Source organism: Grampus griseus (assembly GCF_964374135.1).
Source record: "Grampus griseus genome assembly, chromosome: 4".
Lineage (NCBI taxonomy): Eukaryota > Metazoa > Chordata > Mammalia > Artiodactyla > Delphinidae > Grampus > Grampus griseus.
The window spans coordinates 68,033,621-68,049,253 of record NC_138997.1 but is presented as its reverse complement, the minus strand read 5'-3'; the positions used below and the strand labels follow the sequence as shown (position 1 = coordinate 68,049,253).

The 15,633-nt window shown below is 42.8% G+C and overlaps 1 protein-coding gene and 1 pseudogene across 2 annotated transcripts in view; one reads left to right on the top strand and one right to left on the bottom strand.

Moving 5' to 3' along the window:
- The window catches only part of IGFBP7 (insulin like growth factor binding protein 7), a 75,331-nt gene that overhangs the window by 25,661 nt on the left and 34,037 nt on the right, over positions 1-15,633 (bottom strand). The window lies entirely within an intron of this gene.
- LOC309821609 (protein FAM3C-like) lies at positions 7,830-8,518 on the top strand (annotated as a pseudogene). Its single transcript has one exon. The product of its transcript is annotated as a protein FAM3C-like (transcript).

Below are 15,633 nucleotides of genomic sequence, written 5' to 3'. Positions count from 1 at the left end.
GGTATTTTCTGAGCGGCTCTGGGTAAGCAGTTTGGACTTGTAACCCCAAACAGGTCAGAATTATCCTGCTCATGCTGAATGCTCAGCAGATGTTAACTCTACCGCGACCACGTAGAGTCCTACCACATCTTAGAATAAAACAGTCTGAGAACGCCAGTCCTTTTCATTAGATTTGAATGGTTTCAATGAATGTTTAATGGGAAAATCAGTATTTGAAAATAGGCTTCATGTTTTGCTTTGCAAGTCATTAAGAAGATGCCATCTTCTTAGAAAGTACCTTATATAGGCAGGAATCCTATGAAAACTTTATTTTTTTAATTTTATAAATTTATTTATTTTTGGCTGTGTTGGGTCTTTGTTGCTGCACGCGGGCTTTCTCTAGTTGCGGCGAGCAGGGGCTACTCTTCATTGTGGTGTGTGGGCTTCTCATTGTGGTGGCTTCTCTTGTTGCAGAGCACAGGCTCTAGGCATGCGGGCTTCAGTAGTTGTGCTGTGTGGGCTCAGTAGTTGTGGCTCGCGGGCTCTAGAGTGCAGGCTCAGTAGTTGTGGTGCATGGGCTTATTTGTTCCACGGCGCATGGAATCTTCCCAGACCAGGGCTCGAACCCGTGTCCCCTGCATTGGCAGGCGGATTCTTAACCACTGTGCCACCACGGAAGCCCTTTTTTTTTTTTTTTAATAGAAAACTTTAAAAGTCAATGTTAACAGTTAGTAAACATTCCTGGGCAGAGCCAAGCAATCCTTCTATTAGTGAAAATGTCTCCTCTTTGGGCTTAGATATGTTTCAGATTTACATCTTCATCTTGAGAAAAAATTTAACTGCCAGTAAGGGGAGAAGGGTTCAAAATGACTACATTTATTTAAACTATAAAATCCAGAATAAATAAGATCTGGCCCTGAGTATGTTCCCAGCCTCCTTTCTTGCCTCGTCCCTCCTGAACTCTGAGCTCCAGCCATAATGAACTTCAGTGTTCCTCAAATGTGTCCTGCTCTCCCTGGCCCCTAGCCTTTGGGCATGCCATTCCTTTTCCTGGAACATTCTCCCCATTTCCCATTCCTTCCCATCTTTGCCTAGTTAACCCCTAGATATCCTTTAGATCTCAGTTATCTTTTTGTTTGACACACCTCCCTTGACGTCTTTCCTCATCCCCCTTCCCCGTATTTAGAATGGAGACCTTCTCAAGAATATACCATGGGGAGGACAGTCTCTTCAGCAAGTGGTGTTGGGTAAGCTGGACAGCCACATGTAAATCAATGAAGTTATAAGAAACCCTCACACCATACACAATAATAAACTCAAAATGGCTTAAAGACTTAAACATAAGACATGATACCATAAAACTCCTAAAAGAGAACATAGGCAAAACATTCTCTGATCTAAATCGTACCAATGTTTTCTTAGGTCAGTATCCCAAGGCAATAGAAATAAAAGCAAAAGTAAACAAATGGGACCTAATCAAACTTACAAGCTTTTGCACAGCAAAGGAAACCATAAACAAAACAAAAAGACAACCTATGAACTGGGAGAAAATATTTGCAAATGATGCAACTAACAAAGGCTTAATTTCCAAAATATATGAACAGCTCATACAACTCAATAACAAAAAAACAAATAACCCGGGCTCCCCCGGTGGCGCAGTGGTTGAGAACCTGCCTGCCAATGCAGGGCAACTAGGCCCATGAGCCACAACTACTGAGCCTGCGCGTCTGGAGCTTGTGCTCTGCAACAAGAGAGGCCGCGACAGTGAGAGGCCCGCGCACCGCGATGAAGAGTGGCCCCCGCTCGCCGCAACTAGAGAAAGCCCACGCACAGAAATGAAGACCCAACACAGCCATAAATAAATAAATAAATAAATAAAAATTTAAAAAAAATAACCCAATTGAAAAATGTGCAGAAGACCTAAATAGACATTTCTCCAAAGAAGACATACAAATGGCCAAAAGGCACATGAAAAGATGTTCAACGTTGCTAATTATTAGAGAAATGCAAATCAAAACTACAATAAGGTACCACCTCACACTGGTCAGAAGGGCCATCATTAAAAAAAGTCTATAAATAACAAATGCTGGAGAGGGTGTGGAGAAAAGGGAACCCTCCTACACTGCTGGTGGGAATGTAAATTGGTGCAGCCACTATGGAGAACAGTATGGAGGTTCTGCAAAAGACTAAAAATAGAGTTGCCATATGATCCAGCAATCCTACTGCTGGGCATGTATCTGGAGAAAACTATAATTCGAAAAGATACATGCACCCCAATGTTCACTGCAGCACTATTTACCACAGCCACAACATGGAAACAATCTAAATGTCCATCAACATATGAATAGATAAAGAAGATGTGGTGTATAAATATATACATATACACACACACACAGTGGACTATTACTCAGCCATAAAAGAGAATGAAATAATGCCATTTGCAGCTACATGAATGGACCCAGAGATTATCATGCTAAGCAAAGTCAGAAAGAGAAAGACAAATACTATATGATACCACCTACATGTGGAATCTAAAATATGACACAAATGAACCTATCTATGAAACAGACTCACAGACATAGAGAACAGACTTGTGGTTGCCAAGGTTAGGGGAGGGGAGGGATGGACCGGGAGTTTGGGGTTAGTTGATGCAAACTATTACATATAGAATGGATAAACAACAAGGTCCTACTCTATAGCACAGGGAACTATATTCAATCAATATCCTGAGATAAACCATAATGGAAAAGAATATAAAAAAGAATGTATATATATGTATAACTGAGTCACTTTGCTGTACAGCAGAAATTAACCAACACTGTAAATCAACTATATTTCAATAAATAGAATGAGGGCCTCCTTCCTCGTTCTTGTATGGCTCTATTTACCCTCATCACAGCAATTTCTCAGGGCTTTCACTGTGTCTTCACACCCCGTTAGACTGTGGGCTCAATGCTGGTAAGGACAGGCCAGCTTCTCTCAAGTTCTATTCTGTATCCCAGTGCCTGGCACTGAGTAAATGATCAACAAACCTGAGTAGCTGAGTGTACTGATGCTGTTACCAAAATATACACCAGGTTTTGTGCTTTCATGTAAAGGTTTAAGTAGCAAGACTTTAGGAACCATTCCAAGAGCTTCCTTTGTTGTTATTAAAAAGATTTGGGGGGGCTAGCTAGTTATAACTACTTTTATTCCAGAGTTTGTACAAGGGCATGTTTTACCATTTGGGCAGAAATTTTGATTACCGTGGCTTTTTTTTTTTTTTTTCGCGGTACGCAGGCCTCTCACTGTTGTGGCCTCTCGCGTTGCGGAGCACAGGCTCCGGACGCGCAGGCTCAGCGGCCATGGCTCACGGGCCCAGCCGCTCCGCGACATGTGGGATCTTTTCGGACCGGGGCACGAACCCGTGTGCCCTGCATCGGCAGGCGGACTCTCAACCACTGCGCCACCAGCGAAGCCCCTACTGTGGCTTTTTAAAAATTGGTCCTCAGCTGTTCATACGTACAAACAGGCCAATGTTTAGGGATGCTCTGTTTATGTTCCTGACCCAGCTACTCAACTAGAGCAATAAAGTGGCCAGAGTTGCTGATGCTGTATTCTTATGCTTATATTAACATAGAGCATATGTTAAAAATCTATACAAAAGTAGCAATTTCATTAAAAAATTTAGATAAAACCCAGGAGACAAAAGATAAAGGATGACTCTATAGCAAAATGCTGCCTTATTAGTCAGTTTATAAGATTTAAAAATTGGGGGTCACTGGTCAGACTTTTAGTGGGAGAAACCAGAGTGAAGTTTGGGGCAACTATTTAAAAGTGCAAAAGGGCAAGTCTATGTTGACAAGCAATAATGTTATATTAGAAAAGATGGATTTAAAAGAAACAATCAGCAAAGCATAAACCCCAGTTCCCTAAAACACGTTAAAAACATTTATGTGAGGTTTTAAGTGAAAAAGGTCCACTTTAAAGTCTGTTTCCAAACGTGAAAGAAGAATTGCTGATTCCACGTGCAGAGGAAAAGCACCGGCTGACAGACAGGCCCTTTCCGGTGGGATGGTTGACAGGAGACAGTACTGAGATTCTCCTCTTGTGGTAAATAAATCCTACCCTATTAATACTTCCATGTTCTTAAATTATCACATAGCCAGTGACCTTTAGATGTAGAAGGACCCTAAGATCCATCTTGTCCAAATTCTCATTTTATAGATGAGGTTTGGGAGGGGCGCTGGTTCGACATTTGCCTACACTCATTCCAGGATGCTGGCAGAAGCAGAACTAGAACGGTATGAATTCATTTCCTTGTACTTTATTAATAATCAGAAAAAACACTATCTGTTCTCAATCAGCCGGCTGCCATCTGAACAGTGTAAAGCTGAGAGATTAGAAAGGCGCGGAGCAAAAGCATTAAGCACGAACAGCTGCATTTCCCAGGCAGAAGGGCGGCACACAGTTTAGTTGTGGGAGTATTTCCAATTTGCATGAATGGAACATGGACAAGTAAGATAAAGCTGGCTCCAGAAAAGTAATTCCCCCAATTTCCATGAGCCTGGGATTTGGGAAACTGCGGTCTGCTCTGGAATTCGGGGACATGACAAACGATACTGGGAAGAACTCCCTAGGTGACCTCAACCTATGCACACACAGAGGCTTGTCAAGGTCCCAGGTGCTGGGCTCGCCCACGGGTTGTGGCTGAGACAGAAAAACATAGGAAGACAAAAATGCTCCCCAAACACGCACATAAGCAAAAACGATCTTCCTGTGTTCTCTGCCAAGAGAACTGGAGCCACAAAGGATGAGTTCAAGAATCTGATTCATCCATCAAGACAAGTCAACTCAGTCTAAGGAGGCTAGAAGGGCAATTGAGGTAAACAAAAGTTCAGTTTCAGAAAGAGGCTTTGGAGAAAACACAGAGGCCATCCCTGGAATCCAACTCCATAGTGAAAACAGAAAAGGGCTCACTCTTAAGGCATGGAGTTCTGAACATGCCAACAGGTGGACATGTTCCAAGGGGCAGCTCCAGAGGCAAACAGCACCAAGATGTTAGCCCTCCTCCCATGTGGAGTCTGGGTTCTGAGCCAGCTCCTTGCTGAGCTGAAGAAGCATCTCTAGTGAAGAAGGCCTGAGAGCACTGTTCAAGTTCAGCAACAGCTAAGGAAAGTCATATCGGCGAAAAGTACTTCCCCTCCAGGAGTGCCAAGCTCCTGGGCTGGCCTGGAGCATCGACCCTTGCTCATGGTCAAAGCCACTACTCTTACCTGTATCATTTCTCTGGTTTGGCTGGCCAGTTGTTTCCCCAGTTCCCTCCCCCACAGCTAGCCCCCATGCCAGCCACAGATTGGAGTTTGTGTCCACATTCTCTTTCTCTTTGTCTCCAGGTATCACTAGAGTATCTGGTCCAGATCCTGTTCATCCCTTCTGCATCATGGGTCTCCCATCCCCTTATCAAATCCTCCCTTTTTAGGTGGAGCCGAATTCTGCTGCCCTTGAATGTGGGCTAGATTTAATGACTCCATTCTAATGAAAAGAATGTGGTGGAAGTGACAATATGTGAATTCTGAGACTACGTCGTTAAGGGCATTGCAGCTTCCTTCTTGCTTTTTCTCAGATCACTTGGTCTGGAAGAAGCCAGTTGCCATGTTGTTAGGATGCTCAAGCAGTGCAATGGAGATGTCCACGTGATGAGGAACTAAGTCCTCAGGACAATAGGCATGTGAGTGAGCCAACTTGGAAACAGATTCTCCAACTTCAAACTTTCAGATGACTAGCCCCCACCGACATCTTGACTGCAACCTCATGAGAGACCCCCAAGCCAAAGACTATTTAGATAAGCCAGTCCCAAATTTCTGACCCACGGAAACTGTATGAGATAATAGATATTCATTGTTGTTTTATTTAGGCTGCAAATTTTGGACTAATTTATTGTGTAGCAGTAAATAACTAATACAACATCTTTGAGCTTTCTCTACCGTCAACTAGAGTTGTCCCTTAATTAATCATAATCTCTTTTTGGAGAAGGAGGGTTTTTTGTTTTTGTCATACAGTTCTTTCCTCAAGGGTTACAACAAAACCTCCCACATTTGTACAGTCCTCATGGATGGACATTTATTGATTTGGGGTCATTATGGCTAAGTCTCAAGGAGATCACTGCAATAATGATAATATGCATTTTCAAGGACTGTTCTTTGTACATGCTCTCCTAGAATCTTTTATGTTACTTCATCGTTATATAAAAAATAATTGGACCTTGTATCCCCCCAGGATCCCCCAAACATAAGCCTTAACTGTGAGTATTTGTAACCTTAAACAGCCCATAGAAACTATAAAAGACTTTTTTTTTTCCTTAAGGGTCTTATATTCACACTTTAGGAAACAGTGAGATTAATCTGCCATATACTACAACATGGATGAAACTTGAGGACACTAACCTAAGTGAAATAAGCCAGTCATAGAAAAACAAATGTTGCATGATTTCACTCACACGAAGAATCTAAAGTTGTCAAACTCATAAAAGCAGAAAGTAGAATGGTGGTTGCCAGGGGCTAGAGGTGGGGGAGATGCAGAGTTGCTGTTCAATGTGTCTGCAAGATGAGAAAGTTCTAGAAATTTGCTGTATACCAATGTGCCTATATTTAATAATACTGTATGTACACTTAATTTGTTAACAGGGTAGATTTCACGTTATGCATTTTCTACCTCAATTTTAAAAAAAAGGAAATAGTGAGTGAGATTAAAATGACCTTATTCCAAGATTCACAGCAGTGATTCCTTTTTTGCAACGCCTTTTCCAATACACCACTGAGTGTCATGTCATCCCCAAGCCCCCTCAAAACTAAAAAATTTTTTACTTGTTTTTACATTAAAAAACAAAAAATGTTGTTCTCTTCTTCCTGGAGGATTGATAGGGTGAAAAGGGAGGTAGGATCTCATACAAACCAAACGTAAGGATAGGTTGTTACAATTCCCAGAAGTTTGGGAATCATTGATCTGGAGATATGTTGAGGTTTCAGAAGAAGTATGCTTGAAAAAACATCTGACATGTGCCTAGAGCCCGTGCTCTGCAGCAAGAGAAGCCACCGCAATGAGAAGCCTGTGCACCTCAGCGAAGAGTAGCCCCAGCTTGCCACAACTAGAGAAAGCCTGCGCGCAGCAATGAAGACCCAATGCAGCCAAAAATAAATAATTAAAAAAAAAACTTTCAGGCAAAGAATCAGAAAAATGTTAGCCATAAAAAAGTACAAATAAGTAATAAAAAAAATCTGAGCATTTGAAAAAGCTAAGCTCCAATCAAAGGACTGCTGTCGCCAGTTTACGATCTAATTCTCCATAGAGACAAGACCTATAGACATCATGCCCAAGAGATCAAGGCAAAACAGAAGCCAGTGAAGGCTCAGATAAGAAATGAGCTAATACCCAGATAAGAGGAGCCTAGTAATGCATCAGCAATGACAGAGAAAAATAAGGAGACTGAAATACTTTCTAGCCGTTAATACATGATTGGGGTCAAAAGTGAAGAACAGGGCTTCCCTGGTGGCGCAGTGGTTGAGAATCCGCCTGCCAATGCAGGGGACGTAGGTTCGAGCCCTGGTCTGGGAAGATCTCACAGGTCACGCAGCAACTAAGCCCGTGTGCCACAACTACTGAGCCTGCGTGCCACAATTACTGAGGCCACACGCCACAACTACTGAAGCCCGCGCACCTAGAGTCCGTGCTCCGCAACAAGAGAAGCCACCGCAATGAGAAGCCCGCGCTCCGGGGAGGAGCCGGAGGAGCGAGCGGGCCCACGAGGCAGAGAGGCAGGCAGGAGGCCAGAGCTTATTTAATGAAAAGTACCACAGACTGAAAAACCAAATATGAGAGTAGCAGGTGCTGCAAAGTTGGTGGTGTGGTAGCCCTGGCAGTATTTTTACTGACATTCTATGTTATTTCTCAAGCATTTGAAATAAAAATGGATGCGAGTTTAGGAAATCTATTTGCAAGGTCAGCAATGGACGCAGTTGCACATTCCACAAAACCTCCCAGGTATAAATGTGGGATCTCAAAAGCTTGCCCTGAGAAGCATTTTGCTTTTAAAATGGCAAGTGGAGCAGCCAGTGTGGTAGGACCCAAAATCTGCCTGGAGGAGAATGTTTTAATGAGTGGTGTTAAGAATAATGTTGGAAGAGGAATCAATGTTGCCTAGGTAAATGGAAAAACAGGAGATCTAATAGACACCAGATATTTTGACATGTGGGGAGGAAATGTGGCCTCATTTATTGAGTTTCTGAAGGCCATACAAGATGGAACAATAGTCTTAATGGGAACATATGATGATGGAGCGACCAAACTCAATGATGAGGCCCGGCAGCTCATTGCTGAACTGGGGAGTACATCTACTACTCATCTTGGTTTTAGAGACAACTGGGTCTTCTGTTGTGGAAAAGGCATTAAGACAAAAAGGCCTTTTGAACAGCACATAAAGAGCAATAAGGACACAAACAAATATGAAGGATGGCCCGAAGTTGTAGAAATGGAAGGATGCATTCCCCAGAAGCAAGACTGATGTGGAGAAAATTGAAGAGAGCTCACTTTCACTTGCTAATGGGAAAGTCCTGACGGAAAAAACTACATGTAAATATTTTAAGAGCATGCAGCCATCTCGGTGTGTGCGTGACCATTATCTCTTTTGGTATCAGGATTATTTATTGCTAAGGTAAATAGACATCTTTGTAAATAGTCATAATGAGCAAATCACTGAACCATTTCTAAGCACATCTCCCTAATGGTACAATGTTCAGACTGCGATGATAATGGCATCTTTTAATTCTAAAACCATTACCCAATGGATAACTGAACAGATTTGAAAACTATGTCGATATAGGGCTTCCCTGGTGGCGCAGTGGTTGAGAGTCCGCCTGCCGATGCAGGGGACACGGGTTCGTGCCCCAGTCCGGGAAGATCCCACATGCCGCGGAGCGGCTGGGCCCGTGAGCCATGGCCGCTGGGCCTGTGGTCCGGAGCTTGTGCTCCACAACGGGAGAGGCCACAACAATGAGAGGCCCGCGTACCGCAAAAACAAACAAACAAACTATATCGATATATATATACTAGTCACTGTGAAAATCTATCATGGGATAATATGGATTTTAGGGAGGAGACTTTTCTTTTATAAATATATATATAAATAAATATATAAATATATATATTAAAATATATATAACCTTTTGATGATAGTATCTTTTAAATTAAAAAGATATTGGGCCAGTTGTGTGTGTAATGTTACTTTACAGTCTGACTCCCCTGTTCTATTTCTTTTTTCTTAGTCTTTCTCTTCCCTTCCCAAGAAACCTAGAAATAAAATATGAAGACTTATATCCAATATGTGAAAAGCACAACAGAATTCTTTGTTTAATGTACACAGTAAAAAGTAAATATATAAATGTAGGTGGCATCAGGGCTGTAGCTTGCTGGATTTTGTGTTAACAGTGTGCATAAGTTGATTTTGTATAAGCTATTTAGAGTAAGACAGGAGGGGGCAACTTCACAGAGCTGAGGAACCAGGCCAGGTCCCTTCCCCAGCCTTGGTAGGTCATTCAGGACAGCGTGTCAGTATAGTTAGAGAAATACTGGCCTAAGTTTTCCTTATTTAAGTGTCATCAGCATTGACCAAATGGTTTGGAAAGAGGCATGCTTTAATGTCACAATAATAATTTTGGATTGTAAACCAAGAAATTCTGTATTTACTTTCATCTAACTTCATAATAGTAATTTTTGCCTGAAAAGATGACGACATATTTTAAAAAGTCCTAATTACTGATTGGGACTGATAACATTTAAAAATAATTTGACACACAATGACTTTATACCCAACTCTACATAAAAATATAAGAGATCTAACTTCAGATGTTCACAAAATGACTCAAGTTTTTAAAATATTTTTAGGGCATTAAATATCTGTTGTGTGTGAAGTGTCAAACTGGAACATAAAAAATGTTAACAATCAAACTGCTATTCACAGTAAAAGGCAGCACTTCAATTTTGGATTTAATTTTAGATGACTTATATATGAAAAATTAAAAGCGGTATTTTTTATTTTGTTATAAACCAAGGCGAAAGTTATTCAGCTAGTTCTTAAATATCAGGGCGTCTGGGGGCACCGTTTCTTCCCTCAAACTGAATATAATTCATGTATGCACCTTACACATCTAAACAATTTTTGTAGACTTTTCAGATTTTTGGTGCTGATACACTAAATCACATTCAGCATGTGTGTTTTGACATTTAAAATACTTCCCTCAATTCTGTAAATTAAAAGAATGGCTATTTTACAGTTCCAGGGATTGTGAAATAAGTGTTGCTTTTTTCTTTTTAAATAATGAGGATAACTACTCTTGGTTTTACACTGTGAATTTTTTGGTATTATCTGGCAATGTAATATGCCTATAGAACTTCACACAGATTTGTCAAGCGTGTACTGTACTGCTTAACATGCAAAATTAAAGTCATTCCTATTGGTAAACACACTAATATCCTCAGGCTATATCTTAACATGGATAGAATTTAAGTATCTAGATGGCAGGACATCCCTTTCAAGATAAGGACTATCACGTGATAGCTTTGTAGAGGTGTATAAAATGCCAAAAGAAGGGATAAAGATTGGTTATGTAACTGTTTTCATGCAGTATGCTATTGTTTCAACTCTGCCTTGTATAGATTATGTCAACATAACTTTGGGAAGCAATAATTTTACTATATTTTATTTTCAGATAGCTTTTAAAAATCAGCATTGTAAATGCAGCAATGCTCCTTTAATGTTCAGAATTTTCATTAAAATCAGAAATTTGGCATTGACACTTTGGTTTCTTTTAATGGTGTTGAAGGACTTATGGATGTGTATTTTTTTATTTGTAATCATAGAGGCTGTCCCAGACTGTTAAAATTCAGCAAAGACAGTAGGAAAATAAGTGATATGTGGGAAATTAAAGAAAAATTGAGGTAGAATCTTTATATTCCTGACTTTAATTTGATTAAAGTTTATCACTGTTCTTTCAAAACAAGAAGCCCGCGCAACGCAACTAAGAGTAGCCCCCGCTCACCACAACTAGAGAAAGCCCGTGTGCAGCAACGAAGACCCAACGCAGCCAAAAATAAATAAATAATTTTTTTTTTTTTTTTTTGTGGTACGCGGGCCTCTCACTGTTGTGGCCCCTCCCGTTGCGGAACACAGACTCCGGACGCGCAGGCTCAGCGGCCATGGCTCACGGGCCCAGCCGCTCCGCGGCATGTGGGATCTTCCCGTACCGGGTCACGAACCTGTGTCCCCTGCATCGGCAGGCGGACTCTCAACCATTGTGCCACCAGGGAAGCCCAATAAATTTATTTTTTTAAAAAAAGTGAAGAACATGCAGATGGCAAGTTTCTGTTATATCATTTTCCACAAAAAAGGAAAAAATATCGAAAGAGAGGAAATGGCACATGAAGGGTTAAATTTTCAGGATGCATATACATAATTATCACCGCCATGTAGTAAACCAGGAATGGGGTTAGTGGAAGGCAGGGAGGGAAGTGAAAGGAAACTTCGGGTGTTATATGGATAAGGAGAAAGGGCCAAATTATGTTTAAATTTAGAACATCCACTAATGCTCTCCAAGTTGTCTGACAGCTGGAATGTGCTTTTGCTTCCATCATTCCTCAACTTGCTTTTTTTCTTTTGTTTTTAACATTTAAAGCTAGTTCTGTGAAGCTTTTCAATTTGCCATTCTGGTGTGCAGAATCCATCTGAAGGACATGAGAGAAAAGCCAAAGCTCTAAGGAAGCCTTTCTAGCCAAGACTAGAGAATGTTCTGAGCCTCTTGCCCAGACATACAGTAGGGTCCAGGGCGGGGGGCTTCCTCCAGGCCACCACTCTCAGGCTTTCCTCCAGGCCACCACTCTCAGGCTTTCCTCCAGGAGTGACAGAGACTGTTATATCCTCTCCTTGTATGGTTTCAGGACAGAATATTACCATGAGACACACTGACTTGCCCAGGAGGGAAACTCAAATTGGTGTAGAAGCCTGAAGGCCCCTCTGAGTCTCTTGGACCATCTGTGGGGCTGGACGGAGCAGAAGAGAAGAATGAAGATGGCAAATGAGCGGAAGCTGGGCAGGAAGCAGAGGCGGGGCCACGGCGGAACTTCCAGTTACTGGGATCTCTCTCTCTCTCTCTGGGTTGTTTATGGTCCCTCACCACAAAACACAGATGGGAGGTCCGCCACCAGGAGTTCTCTTTAGATTTCCTGCAGGAATCTTAGGTGAGTCTTTCTTTCTTCTAGAAGTCCTTCCACAGTAAGATGTTTTCTCTTCAAAATGCCGATCATACTCACTGTACCATGTTGTCTTATTAAGAAATAAATTTTATAAAGAGGAGGCTGGTTTAAATAAAAATGAAAATCACGTAGATACTCATTTCATGTTTGTTTTTTAACATCTTTGTTGGAGGTTAATTGCTTTACAATGTTGTGTTAGTTTCTGCTTTATAACAGACTGAATCAGCTATACATATACGTATGCCCCCACATCTCTTCCCTCTTGCATCTCCCTCCCACCCTCCCTAACCCACCCCTCTAGGTGGTCACAAAGCACTGAGCTGATCTCCCTGTGCTATGTGGCTGCTTCCCACTAGCTATCTATCTTACATTTGGTAGTGTATATATGTCCATGCCACTCTCTCACTTCGTCCCAGCTGACCCTTTCCCCTCCCCATGTCTTCAAGTCCATTCTCTACGTCTGCGTCTTTATTCCTGTCCTGCCCCTCATTTCATGTTTGACATAGCTTTTCCTATCTTTGTTTCCCCTATCCTGTCTCCCACTCCCAAATCTGACTATATTCACACAGATTCTGTTTATCTATGCATTTCCATTATGGCTAACAGATAAAAAAAGCGCATTTCCCGCTGAAAATCACATTTAACAAATCCCTTTGGGGGACAGAAAGAAGTGCACACCATTGAAAAAGATTAGTTTGTAGGAGGCAGAAGTCAGGCCCCAATCACTCCTTTGCGTTAAGCTCTAGTTAAAATGAGGTGGGCGCCACAGGCCACATTTATAATGATGGAAGTTTCTCAATCTCTGACTGTGGGCCTGAACCTCTGTGAGACCATAATCGGCCTCAAAAACATGCAAAATGAACCACCAAAAGTTTAAATAAGAATGCTTCTCTTCTGAATGCCTCAGACCCCTTGAGCCGGCTCACAGATTTGGGGGAGGAGCAATGAGCAACGAACACAGGGGGGCCTCAGTGCATTTTTCTATTTGGTTAAGATTGATTCCTCCTGAAAAACAAATGTGATCGATCTTGAAGATCCATGCTGAACAGTACAACACAATGTATTAAAGAATGTACTGAAACAAAACTGCTCATTAAAAAGGCCAATTTTTCTGCAGATGGGCTCTCCCTGCACGTGTTCGTTTTTCACTACATGCTATTTCTTCTGCTCTAAACACACCAGGCTCACCTAGTTAAGGAAGCCCCTCGGTCCTTGTGCATGTGGCAGTGGTGAAACCTAGCTGGAGGAAGTGTGTGAATCAGTACAAGCTGCAGCAGGAGTACATTTTGGCCAAAACTGATGCTGATCAAGGCACAACTCTAGGTCCTACTGAAGGCACCATTTCTTGTATCTCCGGGGTACGAAACACTAGCTTGGAACTTACAAAGAATGTTCCTCTTTCTTGCTCTAGCCTTTGGAAAGCCTCTTCTAGTCAAACACTATGTTCCATGCTGCTATTGAGTACATACATGTCTCATCAAATCAGGCGAGTTCTGCGTGGGTAAGAGAAGGACCAGTCAGTAGGAGGCCTACTGGGGCTGTTACATTTAGCAGGCCTATTTCCTTCCTCTGTCTGTGCTGACAAACAAATGTTCGCTTTCAGTCTGGCACTGTCCCCGGTTCTTGATCATTCAGGCTTAGACTAAGCGACTCCAGATTCCAACGCTGGCGGGTTCCAACACACACGAGGTAAGACAGCTTCCCTTGGTTTTTCCTGGGTGGTCCCTCAGTGGGCAGGATCCTCTAACAGCACACGCTGGGCCATCCCCCCCCCCCCCCCCCGCCCACAGTCCTGGCTCCCAGCCCAGCAGAGGGGGCTGGGCTGGGTCAATATCATGACAGGTGTAAGGGAGCCACACTGGTGTTGTGCATACTGTCTTCCCTCAATACCTGCAGGGGTTTGGATCCAGGAGTACTCACGGATACCAAAATCCACAGATGCTCAAGTTCCTTACATAGAATGGCGCCGTGCGATGAATACAGTTGGCTGTGGGTATACTGAGGATGAAAAGCCCATGGATTTGGAGGGCCGACTGTACTTGGCGTGGGGGAATATCTGGGGACTCAGGAAGGCAGGTCCACAGGGGCTTTCAAAACTCTGAGCCTGCTTGAGAGGTCTTGTCTTGAACAGCTTTTCTCTGCGGATTGTGAACCCTTGCTGCGGGAAGGGAGGTGGTTATAAAGAAAGCCAGAACTGCCTGAGAACTAGGGTCTCTGGATCAGAAGGGGCAATAAGCTGGGCCTTCTGAGTAGCCCCATGAGCTTGCACGTCTGCGAAGGAACTGGCCAGGCTTGGAGTCAGTCAGCATAAGACATCAGAGTCATCATCACCACCTCCAGCTTGCCCCACCATCACTGCCCATTTGTGGAGAACTTTCTAAACTGTGTTATCTTACCCGACCCGCAGCACAGAGCTGTGGAGTCGGTTGAGAGCCTCTGTGACCCCTAATGCACAGAGATGAGGAAACACAGTGTGCATGTGTATGGGTACTCAGTAACCTGCCTGAGGCCAGCGACTCACACAGCGGGTCCTGGTCTGAGCACACAGATCTCCAAACTGCATTTTCTTTGGAAAATGCACCTCTAACACAGAACTAAACCATTTATTGTTTCTGCCCGTCCCTCCCTCTCTCCTACCTGCCTTGGAAGGTGTTAAAAGGTGAAAGTGAGCCATCATTGGCAACTGGGTTCTGCTTGTCAATCAGGCAAGCCGAAAAGCACTACATGATTCTTTCATTTATGTCTGTCACTATGCAGGATGCTCCAGTTTCCTCTCCAACCTTACTTCAGCGGCTTAATGTCACTCTTGCCAAAATGCTCCATTCCTTTTCCTTTATCTCTTGATAAAGGAGGAGGCCCTCCTTTCATACGACCATTTGCTTGCTGCCCTATTTACACCATTCTAATAACTGAGCCCTCTTTTTTGTTTTTTTTTAAAAAACACCTTTTCAGGGTTTCCCTGGTGGCGCAGTGGTTGAGAGTCCGCCTGCCGATGCAGGGGACACGGGTTCGTGCCCCGGTCCAGGAAGATCCCACATGCCGCGGAGTGGCTGGGCCCGTGAGCCATGGCCGCTGAGCCTGCGCGTCCAGAGCCTGTGCTCCGCAATGGGAGAGGCCACAACAGTGAGAGGCCCGCGTATCGTGCAAAAAAACAAAAACAAAAACAAAAAAACACCTTTTCAGACAGCTTGCTTCAAGTCTTTCAATTAAAAGAAAAAAGATACAGCTCCTTAAAAAAAAAAAAAAGTCACCAGCACCCAAGTATTGCCCTGCTTCAGGAACTTGTACTTCATTTGGTATATATACTCTGTGTTGAAACAATATAGCATTATCTACTTTGAATACACTAGAAGCCCTCCCGGTAGCTTTTTT